At 43.6% G+C, this 20,160-nt stretch overlaps 1 protein-coding gene and 1 pseudogene across 13 annotated transcripts in view; one reads left to right on the top strand and one right to left on the bottom strand.

The window, feature by feature from the left end:
- The window catches only part of RGS6 (regulator of G protein signaling 6), a 599,839-nt gene that overhangs the window by 495,093 nt on the left and 84,586 nt on the right, over positions 1-20,160 (bottom strand). The gene's annotated exons all lie outside the window — the stretch shown is intronic.
- On the top strand, positions 19,017-19,541 carry LOC112855817 (large ribosomal subunit protein eL21 pseudogene; annotated as a pseudogene).

Raw genomic sequence — 20,160 nt, forward strand, 5'->3', positions numbered from 1 at the left:
AGAAAGTGGGTGCCCTCACTGGCAAAGCATGAAAGCCTTCAGGGAAAACACCACAAACTTGAGATGAAGCTTAAAGATGAGGAGGACTTCAACAGGCAAAATTGATGTGCGTGTACGTGTTTCTTAACAATAGTAATTTCCTCCAAATTCCTGTTTTTTTGTTTGATCTCCAGAATTGCCTACGAAGCTGATTTCTACTCACATAACCTAATTGATGGGAGCACGATGAGCAAAACAGAGGTAGGAAAGCCAGGGCAGCTATGAGGGTGCAGTGTGCATAGAGGAGGAGGAGGAGAGAGACATTGACCCTTTATTTGTCAGAACCAGACGATTTCCGGATGGTGCCATGATGGGTTGAGTATTCACTTTTGAAGGAACCGTTGGGCCCAAGTGTATGGGACTGAACACAGGACAAAGGCAGGAGCTAGGAGACAGTAAAGGTGGAACTGGAAATAGAGAGATATCAAACGGAGGAAATGATATATAAGTAGTTCTGATAAGACTTGAGGATTATTTGGACACAAGGGTCGAAGAGAAGGACAAAAGTTGATCCCTATCCTAGAATCAGATGAAAAACAGAGGGGTCATACAGAGCTATTTGGGGGGAAGGACAATGAAAATTCTGGTTTCAGTTAGAATTTGATGGTATCAAGATACAGGTAGGTTGATATGTTCACCTTCTGGTGGAAATATGAGGCTTGAAATGTAGAATTTTGCAGTCATATCCAAATGAAATAAACAAGACCGTCAGTCAACAGTGCCTAGATGGCACGTTCATATGTAATGGCCTCATACTCTATGTAAATAACTGAACCCCTGAGAATTAAAAATCCTGGGAAGGGAACAGACCTTTTGTAAGTGGACCATTTGTTTCAGAAACCAATTTCTTTCAGCTTGGAGAAGTCTTAATTAATTGTTCCGTTAGTCAATAATCAGAAATCTAGCTATAAAAGATAGAAGGGGTACGAAGGCAAAAAAAAAAAAAAATGTGATATTTCAAATAAAAAAGAAAAGGCAGTTGTTAAGAAAGTAACAACGACAGTAATAAATGCTTCAATAAGGTAAACAATCTGTTTTGGGGGTAGAAGCGGTAGAGGGCTAATAGACATGGTCATTAAAATACCTTGGAGGGGAATTTCGGATGGAAAGGGTACCAGTAGGTTTTAAGTGTTAAGCAGTAAGTGAATGATGAGGAAGTGAGGCAGCCAGCAAAAATGACTAATCTTGAGAAGCTTGGCAACAAAACAAAGGAAGTACATAGAATTATAACTCCAAGAGAAAGCAGGCAAAGAAAAGGGTGGTTGTTCTATTTGGAGTTAGAGAAACCTGAGCATCCTTATTGAAACGGGTAAGAAGAGGAAGGAAGAAAATGCAAGAATAAAAAGCAGAATAATAGATAAAAAATAATGTTCAAGAAGAAGGAGGAAAGATTATAGAGAGGACCCTTTGGAAAGAAGGATACATGACTTTTTGATAAGAGGGAAAGTACTGGGGTGCCTGGGTGGCTCAGTTGATTAAGCATTTGACTCTTGATTTCAGCTCAGGTCATGATCTCACGGTTCTGTGAAATTGAATCCCACACTGGGCTCCGTGCTGATAGTGCAGAGCCTGACTGAGATTCTCTCTCTCTCTCCCTCTCCCTCTGCCCCTCCCCAGCTTACACTCTCTCTCTCAGAATAAATAAATACACTTAAAAAAATGGAAAGTATTTTTTTAATTAAGAAAAAAGAGATCAAATCAGAGATCTATTAGATCACCTTGAGATTGTCAGGGAAATAAGAATCAAGGTCATCTGCTAAGACTTGAATAGACTTGAAGGGAGGGAAAATATTTTGTTAAGTACTAACAGGTATGTCACAGAAGTCAACACGGGATGCGTGTGTGTGTGTGTATGTGTGTGTGTGTGTATGTGTGTGTGCATAGACACCTACCCTTTGATTAAAATATGACAAATCTCTTTCAGAAACTGTGAATAACCCCAGGAAGTCTATTTCTAGTATATATCTTGGGTTTTTCTTTTGCATTAAAGTTATCTTAGCCTGGGAGCACTTGAGTGGCTCAGTGGATTAAGCATCCAACTCTTGATTTTGTCTCAGGTCATGATCCCGTGGTCATGAGATCAAGCCCCATGTCAGACTCTGTGCTGACAGTGCAGAGCCTGCTTGGGGTTCTCTCTCTCCCTCTCTCTCTTTCTCTGACCCTCCCTCGCCCACACTCTCTTTCTGTCTACATAAATAGATAAACATTAAAAAAAAGTTATTCGAATGGTCGCTATCTTTGTATATAAGTCTATTTCAAGATAGTGTACAGAGGAGGAGACAATGTAAAACAAAAACATTCATTTGTCAAAGCAATCATATGACAGAGTAAGAGGCAGGACTCAAGAGAGAAATATTAATATATTATAAGGCCCTGAAACACTCAGTAATTAATTTTTCAGCAGGAAGACAGTTTTATTCCAATGGTAAGAACAGTTGTCATTGCCAAGGCATAGGAGAGAAAGAAAAAAAAGAAATCAAGGAAACTCGGATGTGAGTAACAGAGAAGCATGGTCATACACTAATTCCTGTACACATGAACCTCATCCAAAAAGGAAGATGGCAGGATCTGATAACTGTAAGGCAGGCTGCTGCCACTGGAACTGGTTCTTCCAGACAAAAGAAAGGGAAGGTAAGCCAGCTTCATAATATCAAGTGAGGATTTAGATTTCTACTGCAAAGGCACCAGATGGACCATAAAATTCTTCAAAGGCAGAAATATCAATTCACTCAACAAATATTTAACACCTATGTTCTAGACACTAAGCTAAATGTTGAGGAGAGAGAAACAACTGGCTTCCTGTATAGTTATCTGTTGCTCCAAAGCTCAGCGCCTTAAAATAATAAACAATTGTTATCTCAGTTTCTGAGTCGGTGGTTCTTGCCCTGGGTCTTTGTGTTGGGCATCCCCAAGAACACCTCCAGATCCAGTGATCACTAGGAGGATTCACATACGTATAGTAATACTCATGGCTTTGATTACAGCAAAAGGATATAAAGCAAAATTCAGTACAGGGAAAATGTGCATAGAATGAAGTCCATAGGAAACTAGGCACAAGCTTCCAAGAGTCCTCTCCCCATGGAATCACACAGGACAAGCTTAATTCCTCTAGCATCACATTGTGACAACAATTTGTGAAATGTCATCTACCAGTCTACCAAGGAAGCTCATCAGAGACTCAATGCCCAACGTTTTTACTGGTGGCTGCTCTTATAGGCACCCTCTGCCTAGCACATACCAAATTCCAGCCTTCCAGATAAAAGCAGGTGTTCCCCATAAATGCTATTGTTTGCACAGTTTAGCCAATGTCAACCATTCATCATTAGAGAATGGTGGGAACCTCCCCTAAATCCAAGTTTCCAGATGGCAGCCAAGAGCCAATCTTGGAAGCAGACCTTTCTAAGGATAGCAGTCTAGGGTCTGCTGTGTTAATTCCTTTCTACACTGTGTCTCGTGAAGTTGCAGTCAAGCTGTCTACTGGGGCTCCACAATCTGAAGCCTTGTTGGGGCTGGAGGGTACACTTATAACAAAATTCACTCACATGGCAATAGGCCGGAAGCTCTTCACCAGTGGATGTCTCCACAAGGCTGCCTGAATATCCTCAACATGATGTGCCCCAGAGTGAGGGATCCAAGACAACAAGAGAATGACAGCATCCCCAAAACGGAAGATACCATCTTTAATAAACTTATCTCAAAGTGACATACCATCCCTTCTGCTATTGGGCACAAAGACCAACCCTACTACAAAATGGGAAGGGGAAGGAATTAACAACTCTGAATGCCAGGAGTCAGAGATTAATAGGGGCTATCTTAGAGGCTGGCTACCACAGTTACCCTCAGTCTCCCAATGATTCCCATCGGTCCTACCTGTAGTATACGCTAACCCCTCCAACAGTCGCTAAAAGTCCCACTGAATACTGGCGTCAGCTCCTAGTCCAGACTCTCACCCTCTAAATAAAGTCTAGTCATGGGTGAGGATCCTTGAGTGTAGTCCCTGACGTTCGGCCCACTGAGTACGGTTCCTCTCAATGTCTAAGATGTGTGCAACCAAAGCAACCGGTTATCTGTCCCCACACATTCAGCATACAATGGCGGGGCAAACAGAGGATAACCGCTATAAACCCCTGCCCACAAAGGAGGAAATGGGAAGCATGTAGGGCCAGCAATTCTGAAATCCTGGCAAGTACATGTTGTGAGTTCTTTGCTGAGGTCTGGGAATAATTCTCCACTCTTAACTCCACCCTCTGGACTCTTGGTTTGGGCTTCCCTGCAGTCCTTCCATTTTCATGAAAGGCAACAAGTATTTGCAGCTGAGTATTTTTCTCTGCCTGCTTCCTACTTCTTGATACTCGGGGGTCAAAGTCCTCTTTTCGTTTTGTACTATGTGACTTTCATTTCAAGCTGAGGGTGCCTCTTCAAGCGTAATGCTCTTAAAAACTTTGAAGGTCTTCTGTGAATCCTTTTAGGCTTCATCCCATTAGACAAAAGCCACACCCACAAATCTCTTTGCAATGGGTCCTTCCCCACCTTGGGCTTTTGCTGAGGTACAATGTCCTTGAGCTTCCAAGAAGCCCTACCATTGACCAAGAGGGTCTAGAAAGGAAACTGTATCCCTTTAGAGGGTCTTTTGGCTGACTGCACAGTTCTCTGAGGCACCATCTTTGATTTTTGAGATCTTTTTTTAATTTTTTTAATGTTTTTTATTTTTGAGAGAGAGAGAGAGAGCACAAACAGGGAAGGGGCAGAGAGAAAGGGAGGCACAGAATCCGAAGCAGACTCCAGGCTCTGAGCTGTCGGCACAGAGCCCAATGTGGGGCTCGATCTCACAAATTATGAGATCATTAGCCAAGCCGAAGTTCAATGCTTAACCAACTAAGCCACCCAGGCACCCTGATTTTTGAGATCTTGAAAAGATTTTACAGTCACACCCCTGGCTTCATGTTTGGAACTTGTTTTCCTAAAAGTGCCCCCTAATTTGATCTTTGCTCAGAAGCCATTTCTTAATTTAATATCACATGGCATCTGAAGAGGCTGGGAATCTTCAAAAACAGCAAGTCCTGGCTCTTTTTGTTCAATAGTTCTGCCTTCAGTTTGTCTTACAATTTTCCTATAAGCAACAGGGGGGAAGAAATGGAAGAAACAATACTGTTTAGAAATCTCCAGTTCATTAGGTACATTTTCTACTTCCCATATTACTGCAGATGACAGTATTGCTCATTTTTTTGCCACTGCATAATAAGGACTCTGCCTTTTCCAGTTTCCAATCTGATTCCGCTCGTTTTCCTTTAAGCCTTCGCCGGTGGTCTCCTCAAAGTCCAAACTTCTGTGAACAGTGTACTCGAGGCACTTGAAGCGTTTGCCAACACGTCCCTCAAAATCCTTACAGCTTTCCCACCGTGCACTGCCTAGTTCCAAAGCCACTACCATATTTTCGGTTTTGTGTTATATCAGTACCCTCTCCCCCCTCTTCTGGTACCAAATTCTTACTAGTTATCGATTGATCCGTAATAAGTTACTTCAAAGCACTTAAAACAACTAGTATGTACTGTCTCACGTAGTTTCCAAGCATTAGAAATTGGGAGGCGTTTAGAAGGGTGGTTTTGGCTCAGGGTCTCCCGTGAGGTTGAAACCAAGCTGACAGCAGGGCCCGTACCATCTGAAGGCTCAACAAGGGGAAGACGTGCTTCTAAGCTCATTCGCATGTTTGCGGACCAGCCTCCGTCTCCAACTAGCTGTCGCCACATGCACCTCTCTCCCCAAATTGCTAGTCTTCACAACATGGCAGCTGGTTTTCCATAGAGCGAGTGATTTAAGAGAAAGAACCCAAGATAGAAACCCCAGTCTTTTATAACTTAATCTGGGAAATGACATGTCATCACTTCTGTTATAATTTCTTTGTCAAGGGCATGAATACCAAGAGGTAAGGATCACTGAGGACCCATCTTGGTGGGCGGCTACCCACCCATTTCCTATCTGGAGGTCTTCATGGGATGACAGCCATCAACTACTTACAACAAAATTTAATGAGGGCCATAATAAACACATGGAAAAGTCAGCACCAGTTTGCCCTGAGGGATCCAAGAAGACAGGACAGGGCGAGGTGATGTTTCATTCAGGGCCTAGAGGAATGAATGAGATTTGTCAGATGCATGGAAGCTTTCCAAGCATTTCTCTTCCTGCATATCCTACCTGCCTGGTAAATTTGATAACCTCAAAGCTCTCCCTAAGAGCAAATATGGAATGACTTAATTTAATATCAATATTTTTAGGGGACACATCACCATTTAACAGATGAAGCAGAAGGTATAATGGTAGATGATGGATGCTAGGCTTGCAAATGGCTCATCTAAAGGTTGAATTTACTTAAGGGGGAAAAAAAGATGAATAAAGTAAAAACACACAGTTTGATAACAAACGTGCAAGTCATAATAAATGCCCTTAATTTTGTAAAGCACACAACCATGACACATGTAATAGTGATTATTGGGAGAAAGAAATCCTAACCCAAGGACCCTTTCCAAAGAAACAGATGTAGGCGCTATTTAAAGGGTAGATAGAAAACCAGGCCAAGCAAGTATGTTGAAATACTAAAAGCTCCCCTTTTTTATTTCCCGTTAAAAGAGTGATACAATCATTTAAAATTTTGTGAAGTATATGGGGCGCCTGGGTGGCGCAGTCGGTTAAGCGTCCGACTTCAACCAGGTCACGATCTCACGGTCCGTGAGTTCGAGCCCCGCGTCGGGCTCTGGGCTGATAGCTCAGAGCCTGGAGCCTGTTTCCGATTCTGTGTCTCCCTCTCTCTCTGCCCCTCGCCCGTTCATGCTCTCTCTCTGTCCCAAAAATAAATAAACGTTGAAAAAAAAAATTTAAAAAAAAAAAAAAAAATTTTGTGAAGTATAGAGGCACCTGGGTGGCGCGGTCAGTTAAGCGTCTGACTCTTGGTTTCAGCTCGGGTCACTGATCTCACAGCTTCCTGAGTTCCAGCCCCACAGCAGGCTCTACTCTGGCAGCACAGAGCCTGCTTGGGATTTTCTCTCTCCCTCTCTTTCTGCCCCTCCTCCACTCTCATTATCTCTGTCTCTCTCAAAATAAATACGTAAACTTCAAAAAGAAGAAAATGAGAATTTGTAAAGTATAAGTAAGCATAAGAAAGGAAAATCACCGATGACCCCCAATCCTAGGAATAACCACTAATTAGATTATAGACCGTTCCCTCTCAGACAGCTGGGGACACATGGAGATGAACACACACACAGACATACACAAGCACGTATGGATGGAGGTGTGCGTGTGTTAATTTTGGAACCACGTCACTTTTGGGAATGGCTGTTTTTCCTGAATATAAAATTAACACAAAAATTAATATATGCATAATGTTGTTCTTTTTTTTTAAAGTCGAAGCATTATAGAGAGTTATGGGCTAGAAAGTAAAATTCACCTGTAATTCTTCTCAGGGGAAGAAACACTGCTTACTCTTAACGTCGGGTATTTTTCTTACAGGCATTTTCTTTTTTTTTTTTTTTTTTAATTTTTTTTTTTCAACGTTTATTTATTTTGGGGACAGAGAGAGACAGAGCATGAACGGGGGAGGGGTAGAGAGAGAGGGAGACACAGAATCGGAAACAGGCTCCAGGCTCTGAGCCATCAGCCCAGAGCCTGATGCGGGGCTCGAACTCACGAACCGCGAGATCGTGACCTGGCTGAAGTCGGACACTTAACCGACTGCGCCACCCAGGCGCCCCTTTACAGGCATTTTCAACGCAAATATGATTTTAATGCAGAAATCAGCTCATGCTGTTTTCTCTCTCGTTTAAAAATACGCGATGGCTATCTTCCTCCGTTAATACGTGCACGCTACATCATTTTTTTAACGACTACATAATTCCCAAATACGTATGTACCATGAGCTATCTAACCAACACCCTACTCGCGAGACGCTGTTCTGCTCCCGATCTCCCGCCGTGGCCAATCACACCTTTACGCACACATCTTTACACACCAGTCTCCTCAGGAGAAACCTCTGGGAATTAGAGTTGATTCACCTTAAGAATCACACATTCCACCATAAATGCTGCACCAGTGCACACACACCAAGAGTGTAAAACTGTCTCCAGCCACCACCTTCACCATTAGTGAGTGCTATACGCAAACACAGTTGTAATTTTCATGTCTTCAGACGCGAAAGGCAATCGATGCGTTAAGACACTATATCCTCAAATGTTTAAGTTATCTGAACTTCTTCGTAAATTATGCATTCTTGTCTTATGCCAAATTTTCTTGTCAGTGTTCACTGGGTTTGTATTGATTTGTAAGTCCCCTCCCAACCACTCAAATGCACCTCCATTTATATTTATATTATATTTATATTTATATTTATATTTATATTTATATTTATATTTATATTTATACTTATACTTATATACACTTTTTTAAAGCCCAGCAGCAAAGTCTTACCAGCAGAACCTAAATGAGAACTCACTGAGCTAGTAAGTGGTTGAGCCACATGCGAATCTTCCTGACTCCAAAATGCAGGTTCTTCCCACAGTGGTGGCACCGCGCCGACCGGCCACCTCCTCAGGACTGAAAGCAGGCAGTCCCAGACTTGCTCACTACAGTCACCGGGCAGCTCTTAGAACTCCTGCTGCCCTCTGGTCCCCCCATGTCAATTAAACCAGGCATGGCATTTACTGAGGATGCCCACATGACTCCAAAGGACAGCCACATTCGGATGCGTTGGCTGAAGATTTCGTCCCCCAGCTGCCAAGAACACTGCTGGCTCATAGCTCTCCGCTGTCAGCTCTCTCCCCAGGTCCCCTGGCATCTGATGACTGGAGGAAAAACGATATAGAGATGCATCCTTGACGCCCAGTTCCGGAGCCCCGGGGGGTTGGGATAGGCCTTCTGGCTGCAGTGGAGCCCGCGTTCTCCCGCTGCCCAGTCCCACCCCCTCACTTCCCCCCAAGTGTGGACCCTGAGAGATGCTCCCATGATGTCCTGCCTACTCATCCTAGAGGCTGCTTCCCGAGGGCACCCAACCTGTGTCACGTACCATATGGAACTTCCCGCAAAGAATAAACAGAATCTTCCTCAAAGGCTTTGCCCACATATGAAGGTAGCAATCAAAGCACATTCAAAAATCCTTTCAGGTGGAGTTATTGTTAAATGAGTACAGTGTTTCTGTTTGAGGCGATAAAAAAGACTTTGGAAATAGTGGTGACAGTCGCACAAAACTGTGGCATTTTATGTTTCATGTCTTTGGCCGTAACTTTAAAAAATTAAGAATGTACTGCTTGGGATTCTCTCTCCCTCTCTCTCTCCCTCTCTCTCTCCCTCTGCCCCTTCCCTACTGCTCACTCTCTCTCTTTCGAAATAAATAAATAAACTTAGAAAAAATTGATAATGTAGCACGCCACACACCATTGAACGGTATACCTTGAATGTGTGAATTGTTGGTATATGAGTTATATTTCAAAAAGCTACTAAAAAACCCTTTTAGTGCAATGTAAGGACATGGTAGTCAACGAATGAGAAAAATAAGAGCCTCAGCCCTGTTAATCTGTAGAACAATGACAATAATTTGAAGCCCTCATCAAAGGGTTTTCTCTCACTCGTTGTCTCATTCCCTAAAATATAGGAACAAAATGCTTATTGATTTGTCCTTTACCTATCTTTGGTCAGCAGTAATTCGGGATTTATACGCTGAGTGGTATGGGGAAAAGAATAAGCAGTTTCTTGGGCCAGCTCCCAAGGCTAAGGATATTTAAAGACTACTTGAGGGCTAAGATATTGGCAACGTCACTAAATTCAGTCTTGCAGCAGTACAAGCGTTCAATTTAACTGGAGCACAAGCTCACACGTACAGAAAACCACCACGAAGCTAGATAACGGACCTGTTTCTAGAGCGAAGCAAAACAGGCTCGTTAATGGAAAACACGAGTGTGCCAAAGGCAGCAGTGTCCAGAAGATAAAAAATGCAAATACCCATCTCCCCAGAAACACACTCTACCGCCAGCCCCTCCTCCAGCATTTATAACGTACTTCACATCTGCAAACTCCTCCATAATCACTATGATTAGCCATCCCCAAGGAGCCCAGAAACTTCCACTTTTTGAAAGATTGGCAAGCCTCTTATCTCAATGTATACCTTTCCTTAACAAGAGCCCTCCATTCAATAAAGGCCAAACCTCCGAGAAGGCGAGCTGTCACTCCAAGGCTGTGGTTTCTGCCCCTAGCCCTCCACAATCAACGTACTACCAGAAACCAACCTGATGGTGTACAAAGCTTATTCACTGAAGTGCTTAACAATGAAAGAAAACACTCATGTCAAAAATGACACCCAAAGCACCATGGGAATAAAACGGGATAAATTTAGAGCTAGAGGAACTTGAGCTTTAGCCTTGAATCTGCTGCTGGCATCCTATGTGACTCTGATCCAATTAACTAACCACTCTGAATCTCAGTTCCTTTATCTGTAAGATGGGCTTAATGATAATACTGCCTATCTCACAGATTGTTGTGGGGTCGAATGAAATGACTGGATATCTAAACACTTCAAAAACTGAAGTTCTACACAATGGGAAGGAGGACTAGACCACTTCCGGTCGCTAAACAGCTCCAGAGAAACACAGCTTAGGGCCTTTGAGAATAACATAGTGGTTTAGGGGCGCCTGGGTGGCGCAGTCGGTTAAGCGTCCGGCTTCAGCCAGGTCACGATCTCGCGGTCCGTGAGTTCGAGCCCCGCGTCAGGCTCTGGGCTGATGGCTCAGAGCCTGGAGCCTGTTTCCAATTCTATGTCTCCCTCTCTCTGCCCCTCCCCTGTTCATGCTCTGTCTCTCTCTGTCCCAAAAATAAATAAACGTTGAAAAAAAAAAAATTTTAAAAAAGAGAATAACATAGTGGTTTAAATTTAAGAGTAAGGAAGTGAATTTGACTGAGAGAAGAATATTAATCCAAGTTACATCTCGATGCATCCATTTCATAACCGACTTGAGACCAAGCTGATTATGTTGTGGAAGCCACTAACCAAGGTGTGAAAGGAAATAAGAGTTAGAATAAAAAAAAGAGCCTCGGGGTGCCTGGGTGGCTCAGTCAGTTAAGCATCCAACCCTTCATCTCACCTCACAGCTGTGAGTTCAAGCCCCACATTGGGCTCCACGCCCAATTTTTCAAAAAAAGAAAAAAGAAAAATAAAAAAGAAAGAATCTTAATTTAGAGAGATAAAATCATTTCCATCTGACCCTAGAGTTTGTTTGCTTTGTTGTCATTGTAGTGTATGTTGCTTTTGCTTATTGTCATAAAAAGCACTGGTGTAAGATACTCCATTCCTTCTGGAGCTTGGCCATACCTACTTTCTTTTCTAGAAAAGATCCTGAAGAGAACGAAATTTTCACTGCACAGCAATTCTCTAGTAGATTTTAAAGGAATCCAGTGAGGTAAGGCAAAAATCATCAGCACACTGATTTCATATTCCGTAAATGTATAACCTCTGAAATTTCAGAGTCAGGGACTTATTTTTTCCCCACTGAACGAAGACTTAGATTGGGACTCATGCGTGTTCCAAATTTAGCTGAGCCTCCACGGCTGGAAGCGGTTGCTTAACCACCGCACACATTTGTGTATTACCTCACAGGTTGCCAGGAGAGGCCGTCGGCGGAACCAAACAGCAAAGTCAAGTCAGACACGAACAGCTGGCCAAAAAACAGATCCTGGAATCAAGAGAGAATAGATGGTGTTCTTCCTTTGACCCCCTTTCCTTTAGGAACTCCTGGTAGGGGAGGGGGAGAAATCAGGATACGTTCGGATGAGGGAAGTCACTTATGGTATTTAGGCACTGAAGAATTAACCAACTTTAACACAAATAAATTTTAGTCTCCCATCTTCTCTCCTCTTTCCTTCCAATATCGAATTCCTCGAGGGAACAGTCCACAACTTCTTCTTCCGTCTACTTACCACACACTGAACAGCTCTCTCAGAGTTCACCCTCCACAACTGTGTCATCACCAAGTCAAGTGGCCTTTCATGAACATTTCTTGTCCTCCTTGTGGCATGCAACACTACTGGCCATTCCCTTTTCTGGAAATAGCTCCTCCCCTGACTCCTCTGGTAATACTCACCCTGGCACTCCACCTATTTTCCCTACTCCATTGCCTCTCCTGGCTCTTGATGACCTAAGACCCCTGGTTTCTGCCTTGGGTATTCCCTACCACCCACAACCATCAGAGACATGAGCTTTTCTGTGGCTCTCTGTCCAGCTGTATGTGACAACACCCAACCACCTCTCTCTTGAAAATGAAGCCCATATCTCTAATTGCCTGCCCCATATTTCCATTTCTCCCACTCATTACCTAATATCCAAGATGGAACCCACCATGTTTCCTACACAAACAACATCCTATTCCTGACTAACTTTTGTTATTCTCATTTTTCAATATCAAAGCCATCCTTCCAACCCACCTACATTTATAAATTTCCAAGTGTCATGAATGGCTCAAGAAGTCCCTCATATCCACTGCTTCCTTTGCATGAAAAGATACTGCAATCACTTCCTATGTGAATTATTGTTGGCCGTAGCTTTTGAGTCAAAAACTTCTGTACCACAATACCACCAGATCATTCTTCCTGCAGTAATGTGTGTGTGTCACAGCCCTGTTCAAAAATTGCCAGGGTTTCTGCTTTTTAAATCCAGATTTTTAATCCTATCATCCAAGGTTTTCCATAATCCAGCCTTCCTCTCTCAAAACCCAGAAGGATGCAGTGTTCAGATGAGTTTGGATTCCAGCTGTTTTCGTAAACTTGCCTTGAAGTTTCCCACGCCACTTTAAATGCTTTTTTGTGCCCCACCTGCCCCTTACTATCTCTACCTATTAAAGTTATACCTTTCTTCAACACCTAGCTCACATAACTTTTTTTTTTTTATTTCTTCTGTCAAAGAGAAGAGTGTTTGACATGCCTACAAGGCATTGCAATTCTTGGGGCCTTTACCATGGTCTGTGAATTGGACACTTTATCTCCTCTTTAGATCACAAGTCTCTCAAAGAGTTGGGCTCAGCATCAAGGTTTGCTGAAAATAGCATGAACTTTGAAACCAAAATAATGAGGGTATGTTTTCACTTATACTGGCTAAATGGCTCTAAATCGCTTACACTGGCTAAATGGTTTAGTTCCCTCATCTGTAAAATGAACCCATTATAATTACGGTGAATTGATTTGCTTACCTCAGGGGTAGGCAAACTATGGCCCATAGGCCAAATCCAGCCCACTACCTATTTTTATAAATAAAGTTTTATTAGAACACAACCATTCTCATTCTTACATACGCTTACTATGGCTGCTTTTGCACTGCAATAGTAAAGCTGGGTAGCTATAATACAGACCACGTATTTTAAGACTAAAATATCTGCTATCTGTACCTTGGGGGGGGGGGGAACCTCTTCTCTACCTCCATTTCACTCTCTTTTTTAGGTGGAGAGGTAGAATAAAGATATTTTCCAGACCTCCCTGAATCTAGGGGTGCAGGGGTTAACTGGGTTCCACTAATTATATGCATTCATGCAAGGAGGTGTAGGTAGGTAAGATGGGGGTGATCTTCTGGCTCCTTGACTGCTCACTGCCATAAAGAAAAGTCATGGAGGGGCGCCTGGGTGGCGCAGTCGGTTAAGCGTCCGACTTCAGCCAGGTCACGATCTCGCGGTCCGTGAGTTCGAGCCCCGCGTCGGGCTCTGGGCTGATGGCTCAGAGCCTGGAGCCTGTTTCCGATTCTGTGTCTCCCTCTCTCTCTGCCCCTCCCCCGTTCATGCTCTGTCTCTCTCTGTCCCAAAAATAAATAAACGTTGAAAAAAAAAATTTAAAAAAAAAAAAAAAAAAGAAAAGTCATGGAAACATAAGACTTTTGAACCCCAGCAGTGTCCCAGTGCCCTTCTCCAGCTTTCTGAGGGTCAAAACGCAGCTGCAGCAATGGCAGCAGCCACAGGGACTTTCTGATCCCCCTTGCCAATACCAGGATGGCAACTGCAAGGGTGCCTTCTGACCTTGGTCCCATATTGTTCTGGAAATTTTTCCCCTGAGGCTCACCCTTCCAGTGATTTTGTAAGCACCCAATTCTCTGTATTAAATCCCTTCTTGTTTGAAAATTTATAGCCAAGTTTCTGTGTCTTGTACTGAACTCTGACACAGAGCCAAATGATAAATATCTAGTTGAGTTACTGAGACATGAAATGACAGTGTCTGTAAAAGCACTTTATAAACAGTCAAGTTAATGTTTTCTGTAAATCTTCATCTCATTCCCCACATACCACCCCCCACCACGGATTCAGCACAGTGCCCCCATCCCCCAAACGCTCCACAGCTCTCTTCCTCCTACCTCTGCTTGAGCAATCCCACCTCTCTTCTAGTTCCAGTGGCCCTAAGGATCAAGAGTTAACTTATTTGGAAAGGTTAATACAAAGCTAACTCTCCAGAACAATGCACATGCTTTAAAACTCCAATGTGATTTCCAAGGTTCATGGGCCTTCTGAATGTTATCAATGGACCTGCTAGGTTATGCTAATGAGCATCTAAACCTGTATATCAAGCCAGATCTATCTCCTGAGGTTAAGCCTGATGTATGCACCTGCCCACTGAACCTCCTGTAGGCAACTCAAGCTCGGTGTGTCCACATGTGGTTTTATCTCCCCCACTTCTACTCTTTCTCTGTTGTTTATCAAGTAAGTGAATGATGCTAGCATCCTTTAAAGATGCAGTGCCGGGCACCTGGGTGGCTCGGTTGGTTGGGCGTCCGACTTCGGCTCGGGTCATGATCTTGTGGTTTGTGGGTTCGAGCCCTGCATCAGGCTCTATGCTGAGAGCTCAGGGCCTGGAGCCTGCTTTGGATTCTGTGTCTCCCTCTCTCTGTGCCTCTCCCCTGCTCGCTCTCTCTCTCTCTCTCTCAAAAATAAATAAACATTAAAAAAAATTCTTTAAAGGTGCAGTGCTATTCCTTCCTTCCTTCTCTAGACACAGTTGCCAGGACTTGACAATTCTACATCCCTAGTTGCTTTGGAATCTATCCACATCCCCATCTCCATTGTCAGTAATTTGTCCAGCCACCTCCATCTCCAATCAAGATTGCTACAGAAGCCCTTGAATCGGCCTCTCTGCTTCTACTCTGTCCTCTCCAATCCAATCCCTTTCCTGCACCTTAAACATACATGTCAAATCCAACCAGTCTTTCTTGTTTAAATATTTAATAATTCTGTGTTGTTTTCACCATCAGCCTTTCCCATGCCTCTTGAATTGCCTCTATACCACCCTACTGTAGGAGCAAACGTTTCCAGAACCAGTCTTTGTCCTTCCCAAGGAGTACATGCCACCCCCTCCCCATGATGTCCTTTCTCACCATTTTATTTTCTACTGCCACTCTTCTATCCCACCTACACACACACACACACACACACACACACACACACACACACACACACATGCTTTCCTCCTGGCTAACACCTCATCCTTCAGTTCTCAGCTTAGACACTATTTAATTGCCTTATTTACCGAATGTTAATTGAGCCTCTACCATATGCCAACCACTGGGCCAGCCCTGGAGATACAGCAATAAAAAGACAGTCACAATCCTTATCTTCACAAAAGTCAATTTTATAGGGCATTAGATAAAAAATGACAAGTATGATGGTCCCCTCGTTGCCCCCCCGCTGAGTCAGGATTCCTCCACTCTGGGATACTGTAACCCACATCTGTGACTACCCCCCAACCCCAACACCACTATTAGCTCATCCGTCAATCCCAATGACCAGATTATAAACTCCTTACAGGCAGGACTCTGTCTCACTCATCATTTCATTTATCGTTAACACCTTGTACTATATGTATCTGACATGCAGGAATTGCTTAATAAATCCCTACAGTTTATGGGAATTCAATCAGTAGATATCAGCTGAATGAATCCGCTCAGCTTAGGAGTGGCCCAATAAGGGGATATGTTGCAAACGATTGGGTTTGGGGTTCTCGCTGTTGGCTTACCTGGGCTTTGCCAATGCCTCAAATCATAGTTAACTTGCTTCTAACCCACACTGGACTTGCTGTCTGCATTTCATGTTAAGCAGCTATTCCCAGCAGCCTTTCTTGCCTCCAGGATAAATACCTGTGTGCTCAACAGTGTACCTAATTAGAGGCACCCCCTGGCGACTCCGTAGGCCTCGGGAGGCCAGTCACCAAGCTGTGCCCTTGGTCACTAGAACCTAAGCAACATCGAAGGCAGATGAGCACAGGGGACTCAGCAGCCAGGAGAGGCCCAGGAGCTCAGCTACTTTAGATCCCAGAAGCTGTGCTCCAAATTCCCTGCTAGGCCAGCCCTGAGTCTGTGTGTATAAATTACCACATTTCTTAATGTGTGTGAAACTGGTGAGGAACGGGGGGAAAGCAAACAAAAACTGAAGGGTGACTATGCTCTCCTTTATGAAAAATAATAAGGCTGTTTGGATAAATGCCAATAAGAGTTTCTTGCATATATAACAATACAATTAAATGATCATTTATGAAGCACCTGCTATGTGTCAGGTTCTAACCTCCTGATGTGCATGAAGTCATTTAATTCTCTCAACACCCCTATGAAGTGACCTCTATTACCATCTCATTTACAGATTAGTAAACAGAGGCCCTGTTTAAGGAGCCTCTCCGTGGCTGCCTCCCAGCCGGTGACAGAGCAGGATACAAACCTTCAGTCTGACTCAGTCCAGGATCAGAAAGTCTACGCTTAGAGCCCTGTGAGAAAAGAGGCAGTGTTCTCACTTCATCCCGCCAGAGTCCCAGTCCCCAACGCAGACAAGGCTCAGGCATGGTGCTATCAGGCAGGACTGAGAACACATTCTCTGCGTTAAGGGTCTGCCCCTCCGTCTGTCCAATTATTGCCACCAGTATGAGGATCTGATGTTGCCAGATCTTCCTATTTTTCAAAACATGGGAGAAATCTAGACTTTTTAAATTGGGGATAAGAAAAGGGAGGGCTCACAGAGGCTTTAGCCAGAGGGACTGACAGGAACATGGTAATAATAACTGAGAGAGGCTTAGGAGGGAGGAAGAGGGTTAAAGATAAAAGACTGTCCAAGGGCACCTGGGTGGCTCAGTCGGTTAAATGTCTGACTTCAGTTCAAGTAATGATCTCACGGTTCATGGGTTAGAGCCCCACATCGGGCTCTGTGCTGACAGCTCAGAACCTGGAGCCTGCTTTGGATTCTGTGCCTCCCTCTCTCTCTGCCCTCCCCCACCTCTCTCTCTCTCTCTCTCTCTCTCTCTCTCAGAAATAAACATTAAAAACAAAACAAAACAAAAGATGAAAGACTGTCCAGTTCTGGCATGCTGAGTTCCCAGTGCTAAAGATGCTCTGAGGGACAGAAGAACTCAGTCTAGAGCCAAGGACCAGGGGTGCAAATAATAGAGAAGGCTCTGGTTACTTTGTTATCAGGCTACCTTACCTCAGCCCTCAGCTCTACTAAGAAAACGATTATTTAAAATACTCCATTCTTGTTTGTTCTGAGGATGGTGAAAATGCAGGCTGGGAGGAGTTTCCTGGTACTGCCACAACAAAGTACTACAACTGAGAGGTTTGAACATCACAAATGGACGGTCTCACAGTTCTGGAGGCTACAAGTCTGAGATGAAGGTGCCATCAGGGTATTGCTCTCTCTTAACGCTCCAGAAAGAAATGTGTTTCAGTCTCCCCTCCAGTCTGACAGATCCTTAGCTATGGCAGAACTCCGATCTTTACATGGTGTTCTCTTTGTGTGTGTCTGTGTCCAAATCTCTCTTTTTGTAAGGACATCAGTCATATTGAAATAAGGGCCACCTTACTCTAGTATGACCTAATCTTAACTAATTATACCTGCAATGACTCTACTTCCAAATAAGATCACCATTTGAGGTAAAGGTGGTAAGGGCTTCAATACAGTTGGGGGGTGGGGGACAAAATTCAATCTATATCAAAGCTCTAAATGGAGGTTTCCTTTCTTCTAGAGTCAGGATCCACAGGAACAGGATTAAGGCATCTAAGAGACTTTATGTCTACCTCTACCTCAATAAAAGAATGGGATACATTAAAAACAAAAAAAAGAACAGGATTAAGGCATGCCACTTTTTAATGTTCATTTATTTATTTTGAGAGAGAGAGAGAGAGAGAGAGAGAGAGAGGCAGAGGCAGAAAGAGAGGGAGAGAAAGAATCCAAAGCAGGCTCCACGCTCAGTGCAGAGCCCGACGTGGGACTCAATCTCACAACCATGAGATCATGACCTGAGTTGAAACCAAGAGTCAGGGGCGCCTGGGTGGCGCAGTCGGTTAAGCATCCGACTTCAACCAGGTCACGATCTCGCGGTCCGTGAGTTCGAGCCCCGCATCGGGCTCTGGGCTGATGGCTCAGAGCCTGGAGCCTGTTTCCGATTCTGTGTCTCCCTCTCTCTCTGCCCCTCCCCCGTTCATGCTCTGTCTCTCTCTGTCCCAAAAATAAATAAAAAACGTTGAAAAAATTAAAAAAAAAAAAAAAAGAAAGAAACCAAGAGTCAGATGCTCAACCGACTGAGCCACCCAGGTGTCCCAACGTGTCATTTTCATCTATGGAAAATCACTATATTCAAGGAACCATGCAAGTCCTACAGGGAATACAAAAATGAATTAGATCCAATTCTCAAGGGTCTTCCAATGAAGCTAGATGGAGAAGACACACACAAAAGCTGTCCAACAAATAAGTAGGTTATAGTTGACTTGAAAGTAATATAATTATCAGGGCCCCTGGGTGGCTCAGTTGGTTAAGCATCCAACTTCAGCTTAGGTCATGATCCCAGAGCTCGTGAGTTCGAGCCCCACATCAGGACTGTGTTGACAGCTCAGAGCCTGGAGCCTGCTTCAGATTCTGTGTCTCCCTCTCTCTCTGCTCCTTCTCCATTCATGCTCTGTCTCTCTTTCTCTCTCTTAAAAATAAATAAACACAGCTTCCTTTCAGCCGGAACTGCCATCTTCCAGTAATTCGCCAAAATGACCAACACAAAGGGAAAGAAGAGAGATACTCGCTATATGTTCTCTAGGCCTTTTAGAAAACATGGAGTTGTTCCTTTGGCAACATACATGCGAATCTACAAGAAAGGTGATATTGTGGACATCAAAGGAATGGGCACTGTTCAAAAAGGAATGCCCCACAAATGTTACCACCGCAAAACTGGAAGAGTCTACAATGTTACCCAGCATGCTGTTGGCATTGTTGTAAACAAACAAATTAAGGGCAAGATTCTCGCTAAGAGAATTAATGTACGTATCGAACACATTAAGCACTCAAAGAGCCGAGACAGCTTCCTGAAGAGTGTGAAGGAAAATGATCAGAAAAAGAAGGAAGCCAAGGAGAAAGGTACTTGGGTTCAACTGAAGCGCCAGCCTGCCCCACCCAGAGAAGCACACTTTGTGAGAACCAATGGAAAGGAGCCTAAGCTGTTGGAACCCATTCCCTATGAATTCATGGCGTGATAAATGTAAAAAAAAATAAAAGACGTCAAGACTGTAAAAAAAAATAATAATAAATAAATAAATAAACACAAAAAAATTGTTTTAAAAGAAAGCAATATAGGGGTGCCTAGGTGGCTCAGTCAGTTGGGCGTCTCACTTCAGCTCAGGTCATGATCTCACAGTGGGGGGGGGGGGGGTTTGAACCCTGCATCGGGCTCTGTTCTGACAGCTCAGAGCCTGGAGCCTGTTTCTGACTCTGTGTCTCCCTCTCTCTCTGCCCCTCCCCCACTCATGCTCTGTTTCTCTCCATCTCTCAATAAATGAATAAATGTTAAAAAAATTTGTTTTTAAAGAAAGTAATAGAAATATCATCAGAAGCAAATGGCGGTGGAGGGAGTCACTTCTGTCCTTAAAAATTAGGAACTGATCTTTAGGTAGAATTTTTGTCTCAGTATTGAGAACGGTCCAGAATTCTGACAGATGAAGACTTAGGGTTGAGGCCGAGAAACTGAAGACATTTCAAGAACGTAAAACAGGTTAAACAAAGGAGAGAGAAAGCTCAAGCTGTTTGGATTGGGTCTGTTTGCCCAGAGAACTGGGTACGTATTATGGAATCATGTGATACAAGACTAAAATTAGTTTGG

Source organism: Puma concolor, chromosome B3 (assembly GCF_028749965.1).
Source record: "Puma concolor isolate L17-30 chromosome B3, mPumCon1.1.hap2, whole genome shotgun sequence".
NCBI classification, from domain to species: Eukaryota; Metazoa; Chordata; class Mammalia; order Carnivora; family Felidae; genus Puma; species Puma concolor.